Source organism: Zophobas morio, unplaced genomic scaffold, assembly GCF_036711695.1.
Source record: "Zophobas morio isolate AGI-343-1 ecotype UQ-CSIRO unplaced genomic scaffold, CSIRO_AGI_Zmor_V1 ptg000657l, whole genome shotgun sequence".
Taxonomy (NCBI): domain Eukaryota; kingdom Metazoa; phylum Arthropoda; class Insecta; order Coleoptera; family Tenebrionidae; genus Zophobas; species Zophobas morio.
Genome location: NW_026972760.1, coordinates 13,177 through 19,495, shown reverse-complemented (window position 1 = coordinate 19,495; position 6,319 = coordinate 13,177). Strand labels below are relative to the sequence as shown.

The following is a 6,319-nucleotide window of genomic DNA, read 5'->3' as shown; positions in this document are numbered from 1 at the left end:
AGTAAAGCATGGAAGTTTACTGTTAAGTTTGAGGAGAGCTTACAATATCTAGTAAGTCTTGCAATTCAAATTTGGTCAATAGTTTTGAAAATCGTGCAACTTTCTAACAAACGATTTTTTAAACATGAGAAAAGTTTTATTGATTTATTTCCATGGTTCTGCTAGCGTAGACGTTAAGTTTACCTACTAAGGTGAGTTGACTTTTTTTAAATATTTAGATTATTGAAAGTGAAAGGGTTAGGTTGGAAGAACTTGTCATTGAACACGCTGTATTCTTGCTAACTGATAGTCGTGAAAGCAGGTGGTTGCCCACTGTCCTTTGCCAGGCTCATGGTAAAGTTAAGCAGCTTTTAGATTTTATTAAGCTTCATCTGTTGAGGATAAACTAATAGATTTGTATGAATACCGCTTTGGGTTTCGATTCTTTTGTGGTTATGCGCCATTGAAATTACGATACTCCTCTTTAAAAAACGCTTGAGTTATTAAAAAACTATTATTAAGATAAATTAATGATAGTAGTCGGTATAGAAAAAGGTTTTAATTGAATATTTTAATTATTTTCATTTAAGGTTGTTTACTTTTGCTCGGATGTTGTGGCTCCAGTGAGCGTAATATTTATACAAACCGTTAATGTGACTCTTTGCTAATTATCTACATCAAGTCCTTTGAAAGCAGAACATTGGACCAGTAGTGCACATTGACGAGGCCAGGCCTATTTTCGACCACTAGTATATCATCCTAATCAAATCAAAAACTTGACTTTGCTACTAAGAATGCACTCTAATTACTACATGTTACTGCGTAGCTTCCTTCAGTATACATAATAATGCAATGGTGGGCGTCCCTTATAATTTTAACTTTTTTTTTTTTAAGCTATTGCAATTATGGGCTTGCAATATATAATAATCGTGTGCTAATAAAATACCTTTTTGTAAAGACTTTCCTCTACCTTAATCTACATATAAGTAATACAATGTCGCAGTTTTAGTTTAACAGGATAAAAGGTTGACTAAAAAAAAAATAACTAAAAAAGATATTATACCGAGGAAACCTGCTAATTTTTTATAAATAGGCCTTCCCTTTATAGCAAGCATTTTAACAGTAGAATTGTTTGTTTCCTTTTTGCAGTATCCGGAAAGGTCAGTTCATTTATATTTTTAATTATTTTCTCTGAACTTACAACCTTGAGTGCACTTTACTAAAATACGAGTACTAAAAAAAATTTAACTTTAAAATTACTTTATATACCCGTTACTATTTTGTTAATATTGCCTAATATTGTTACCCTTTCTCTCTCCAGCACTGAAGTTGAGGAGATCCCTTTGGGTACTCCATATTATATGGTGACCGAAGCAAGCTTTTTTTAATTTTGATTAAATAATTAGGAATAGTTCCTCACCAAATTTAAGGGTTTTTGTCCCTGTATAATTTATTAATATCCCGTGGGGAAGCTTTTAGTAACTGCGTTTATGCTCTGAGAAGGTTAGCAATTAAATCAATTACAATGAATATTATAAATATTTAAAGTCTTGAAGGTCCTGCATGCCTTTTGGGATAACAAGGAAGAATTGTTATTAGAGTGTTGCAACGACGCTCTTTACTTGGAGGAGATTACCGAGTTGGCATTTACGAAAGGAAATATTGATCAAGTAAATAGTTATTGTGTTTGGTCGCCTTACTCAGTAGATTCTCTTACTGGCGTTTTATGAACAGTTCTACTTGGACTCTGATCTTGAGGATAATAAAGAGGATTAATATTTAATTGCTTCATCATTTTGCAGCTATACAAAATAACTTAATAAAATCGACGTTTCTTTATAGGGGGTATAGAATTGCAACCTTGCCGAGTTCTTAGTCCGACAATCTGACACTCCCGTCACGCAGGCTGGGAGCGCACGTTTGTACTAAAAGCTGAACTTTTGTATCAAGCAGTCGATCCAACACCAATATTTTATTTTCATTTGATATGCAATAAACGCTACGCAAATGTTTAAAAATTAATAGAATTTTTGTTAACGATGTCATTATGAAAGTCAATGATGGAAGATGAATAAATAGATGCACCAATTAAATTACGCTCGTGATAGCCACTAACAAAAATTATATACTAACTTCAAAGAATTTATGACATAGTGTGTATACTAAAAAGTTGCTAAGTTACTACATCGGTTGGTACACTAAAGAAACATGCCCTTACCCCTAGAGAACCGGTTTTCACGAGAAAAGTTAGAAATACCAGTTTGGGTTCCAAGTTCTGTAATGCCCCGGGGTTTTTCAGGTCTCCAAAAGTTTGGGGTTGTTAGGAGTTTTGAGGGTTTGAATGTTTTTACAATAAATTATAAACACACTCCCAGGGCCTGCTATTTAACCTCTGCAGATAAAATTATTGAGGCGGGCCTTATTATCAATAAAATATTTTAGTTAGCGAGGCTGTAAAATTTATTTAAATACTATAAGATTTCAAACTATTTTTACAGTTCTATACTGAAAGTAATAAAAACATCATTATTATTTAATAAAGCTTATATTAAAAAATAACCATAAAGCTGAACTTCTGTTATTTATCTTCTTTTTATAGACAACTAATTTTATTGTTAGGATCACCACTTTTGCATTTCTTAAAACCAACACTTATTGGAACTTTTCTAGCATTTTTTGGATGTCGAGTTTACAGAGGGTGTTTTCGATACCTCAATAGAACTCTTGATAATGCAAGAACGTGGAAAGTGCATGCTCCAGCTTATGCTTGCTTGTTTATACCAGAGTTAATTGTCACAATTCTCATAATTCATACCTGTTGTAATAGTGAAAACCATAAGCACCAAGGAATATTCCATCTAAAATCTGTTTTAAAAAGCAATTTTTTTATTCTGGCTACTTTGGATGTTTGTGGTTGTTTGCTCACCCTTGCTTCAGTCCTTATTGGCGTCAATAGTACTTTTTCGGTTATAGTTAAACCCTTGAATCTTGCTAAGAGTGCGTTTCCATTGATTCTTACTTTGGATGCGGTTTTTATAAAGATGGAAAGCCAAAAATTAAAACTGGGGCCCTTCCCGGGTGAAGCGGGAAGAGCGGTTTTTAGCCAGGTTTAGTACTTTTTATTTTTTTAAAAAAAGAATTAAGATTAGGGGCAGCAACATTAATAAGAGTCCTTTTTATAATTTCATTCATATCATAGGTGTAACTTAATATTGCTATTATTGTAACTTTTATTGTTAACTAATAGACAATGGAAACTTTAATGGCTAATGCACTTGATGTACTTTGAGAGCTTGCTTAAGACCTTTTCAATTTTAAACTTTATTATACTGATTTTTTCATCTTTTAAGAGTGTAACAAAAAAAAATATAAGAAATTATGACTTAAAAAGATCTTTTTCTAGTTTTTATTACAACCACTTATAGAAACTTTGTTTAGTTGTTGGCTTACTGTTAAAATTACTACGGTTAAGCATAGACGTTAAAAAGAGGAAGGCAATTTATTACATTATTATTTACTACGCTTGACTAACTTTCGTGCAATGCTAAAGTATCTATTTAAGTTTCTGGTTTTATAAAAAGATGTACATATAAGCTTATATGTGTATAATTATAAAGATTGTTATCACATTGTGCCAAACCTCAAACTGGGCTCTAAGATTTTCAATAAAAAATGGACCAGAAAGTTTGTATATTTGTACTCCCTTTTAAATGATATGTAAACACTAAACGCCGAGGGACTTAGTTTAAAAGTTAACATACTTAAGGGTAAAAAAAATAGACAAATTGCCAATTTTAAATTAAGAATGACGCAGTTCCTGACCGGGACATTTGTGTTTCCTACTGAACATTGGAGTAACGGTAATTACCAAGTTCTGTACAGATTTCAATCTCTACTCTTGCACCCTTTTAAACTGTTTTAGGCCAGGTTTCTTTTTAAACTTAGTTTTTATTTTATCTACAAAATTGAATGGTCTTTCTTTTCAATCAAAAGTTTACAGATAAACCGTTTGCCGCTCCTTACTACTAAAGCTTTCTTTGTGGCAAAGGGTTAAGTACTTCTCTAAAGGTGAACTAACAAGTGCCACTAAAAAGGATGATGATATACGCTCTTAATTTAGTACCTTAATACCATATAAAAACTGCAAATATTACGAAAAAGGTCACTAACTTTACCTAGCCAAAATTTTACCTCGCGTTACTTATATATGCCTCTACTTTTAATAGTGATTGTTTAAAAAAATAGAAAATCCTGCTTTGCGAGTGTATTTTCGCTTATTATGCAGAAAAGAACATTTACTTTAACTCTTCAATGGAATATGCTCTACTTCTTTTTTTTAACTTTTGTTCTAGGCCATCCCTTCATAGTTCCTTTTCACTCTATTCGATACCCTTTTCAGTACTTTGTATCGTTTTTGCTCTGTTTACATTTTAATCTTAAACAATTCTTCTCCTTATGGAAGTTTATTGTTTCAACTCTTCAAGAATGTTAATCCATAGAGAAAAAGTAGAAAGTTTTTAATGAAGCACACCTATAAAACACCTGAACCCGGCGCGGTGTGTATTTCAAGTGCTTAAAGTTATTTATTAGTATCCTATCAAACTAACTTTTAAAAAAAAAACTCGAACAGCATATTACTAACCATTATTTTAAAGGAAGCCCTTCCGTTCTTATTTGAAATGGAGTTTCCGTACAATTCGCTTTATGAAACCTTTTTTTTAACATTTATTGTAAGAACGAGTAAACGAATAAGCACGTAGCTTGGGGTAAGTCGCACCTAACTTATTTTGCATAAGTTTTTGCTTATCTTTTTTTAAATTAACTGATTTTATACTGACCCCCATATTGAGTTGACAGTAAATTTTTTGGCTATTGGGGCTAAAAAAGTTTAACTATTAAACCTAGACCTCTTTATATATAGTATTATGCAGTAATGAGCGTCAAAGAAAATTAAAAGCACGTCAACTGCCGAGGTAATCCACTTTTCAGCACGGAGGATAGACCAATATTGGCTTCCTTAAAAGCCTTGTCAAGTCTCATTATTATTGGTTTAGAAATCATAATTTAGAATATTGTCAGATTAAGAAACGAAATATTTTTCCTGAACAATAATTTTTTTAACTATATATATCTACAAAAAAATCTTAAAAATTCTCCTATAAATCTACAGGCGCCTGCGACGGCATAAAACAAAGAACTTAAAGTTTTCTAAAGTAAAAGAGCCAGAACTTTTGTATTTCTTCTCTGTTCTATTATGTAGTCTAACTAGATTGCCATTAGGGGCCCATATCAGGAGCTATTCCCAAAAACTTACAATAATCAACTTCTTATGTCCTTATAACCTTCTATGCCATGTTTAAACGTTTCACCTTGTTTATCCATGGTAATGCTATCAACCCTTTCTATTGAGATATCAACAAAATACAAAGGAAGGTCTTCCACTTCCTACAAGCGGCACTGCTACATTCGGGTTACCTAAAACGTCAGATACTGGACTTTTAATGTCAATAGGTTTATCACTACATTGATAATCCCCAAACATACCATAAGGTTATCCATTTTACGCATTTTTGCAGACCTTTGGTCTTGACAGCGTCGCGCCACGTAGGGCATAGGGTGTGCTCACCTCAGTGCCATGTTTCCTCACGGCATCGTGGGGTGAATTCATCCCTTCCAAGCTACTGCTAGATTGAGATAATTTATTACGCATATGTGTTTGAATAAAGTAAAGTGTGTCGGCAAACTCTTGTTCCATACCTCTGCTTGAGAAAGCCTGCATTCCATTTCTGTCGAGCTGTACACCAAGCTTAACAGGCTCAAAGTATGCGTGAGTGGTATTACCATCAAGACCAAATAAAATTTATCCATATACGATTTCTGGCATTATTAATAAGAAATTTATTGGGGTTAAAACGTTTATGCGATCCAATAATTTAGTTTTTCGACAACTATTAGCTTCTATCCTCTTGCTAGCATCTTTTAAATTGATAATGGACCGGCAAAGAAAAAAGTTGTAGTTAAGATCATCGGCAAGCTTAAAATATTTTTAATTTTCCTTTATGCTTATTAGGACTTAAATTAAACACTCCATTTCTTATAAATCCCATTAACTTTAGCAGTGCTTTTAGACCTCACCTCAAGCATCTAGGTTACTTTATACAATTTTTCTCTATTTTCTTATATGGTAGCTCCTTTTGAGTATCCAACTAAATTAAACTTAATACTTTAAAATTTTAATTTCCTGGAATAGTTTTAAAGGTGGTATATGACCTCTTCTTAAAATGTTCTCTAAACCTTTTTAACATTCTTCATTAGTGCGTTTAAAACATCTAGTAACAAT

At 32.5% G+C, this 6,319-nt stretch overlaps 2 long non-coding RNA genes across 3 annotated transcripts; both read left to right on the top strand.

Annotated features, from left to right (window-relative positions):
• The first annotated feature begins 865 nt into the window (after positions 1-865).
• Positions 866-1,974, top strand: LOC135121669 (uncharacterized). 2 transcript variants are annotated; one of them, XR_010279083.1, is made up of 6 exons: positions 866-1,004; positions 1,073-1,139; positions 1,301-1,326; positions 1,386-1,482; positions 1,536-1,649; positions 1,714-1,974. It is a non-coding gene; the product is annotated as an uncharacterized LOC135121669 (long non-coding RNA). The 2 variants fall into 2 exon arrangements; XR_010279082.1 differs by having other exon boundaries at positions 1,536-1,974.
• A 1,641-nt stretch (positions 1,975-3,615) lies between these two features.
• LOC135121665 (uncharacterized) lies at positions 3,616-4,060 on the top strand. Its single transcript, XR_010279081.1, has 3 exons — positions 3,616-3,730; positions 3,784-3,906; positions 3,973-4,060. It is a non-coding gene; the product is annotated as an uncharacterized LOC135121665 (long non-coding RNA).
• The last annotated feature ends 2,259 nt before the right edge of the window (positions 4,061-6,319 follow it).